The sequence below is a fragment of the Podarcis vaucheri genome, assembly GCF_965113315.1.
Source record: "Podarcis vaucheri genome assembly, chromosome: 14".
NCBI lineage: Eukaryota > Metazoa > Chordata > Lepidosauria > Squamata > Lacertidae > Podarcis > Podarcis vaucheri.
The window spans coordinates 7,261,407-7,262,470 of NC_138752.1; positions in this window are offsets into that span (position 1 = coordinate 7,261,407).

The following is a 1,064-nucleotide window of genomic DNA, read 5'->3' on the forward strand; positions in this document are numbered from 1 at the left end:
TAAGAGGTTCCATAAGAGCATAAGTAGTTAAATGACATATTTAAATCTAGCTTTATAGATGGTTCACTTTTAGAAACTGAGCTGGCACAGCAAGGAGGTAAATCCTGTTGAGCTCAATGAAACAACTTCTTCTTCTTCTTCTTCTTGAAATTTGTATACCACACTATATCTGTAGATTTGTGGCAGGTTCACAACATAAAATTACAATATAAAAAGCACATGATACATAATAAAAACAAAAACAAAGACAACTCAATAATTCCCCCCTTCCACTACACATTTAAAAGGGCATTGGATGTCAATCAGCCATACTATTTTTTATTATGAGTGGAAGTATTTAGGACCAACAGAGGTGCTTGATGCTTGCATGGTTGTCTTCCTTAAATGCAAAGACTTGGAGAAACCTTTACCCCTCATTGAAAGGAGCCCTGCTACAGATTTAAGGGGCCCAGTGTGACCTTTGTAGCCCCAGTGAAGTTCCTCTCAGCTATATGCTGTCACAAACTGATTGGATTGCCTCAGAACTACCGGTACTCATACATAAAAGCTCAGTGTCCTGTATTTTTGTCTCGTCTCAGAAAGAAATGTGCTCTTTAAAAAACCCAACAACTTCAATTTCTAAAAAATGATGCTCTGTTCTGCTTCTTAATATCGATTTACAAGATACTACTAAAAAGAGAAAAGCGACAGGGAGCACCTCTCCTAAAAAGGCCGTTCTTCGCTGTGATGTAGGCAGCTAGCTAGGCCAGGCGAGCGAGTCATCTGCCCCCCCCCCCCATTCTCCCGCTACAGCCGCTGGGCTTTGAGGGCCAGGCTCCGCCGAGCGGCCCCAAGAGCGACAGCCTTGCCGGGGAAGCACCCCGCTCCTTACCGGCCGCCGGCGAGAGCTCGGGCCTCCCGACTGCAGAGGATGCTGATGCTGCGCCGGGCTGGCGGCGTCACCATGGCAACTGCCTCAGCATCTCCACACATCACGCGTCCCCCGCCGCGTCGGCGCACCCTTTGTTGACTCAGCGTCCGGGTCTCCGCCAGCGCTGGCCCCGCCCCGCAGCGCCCGCGGCTCC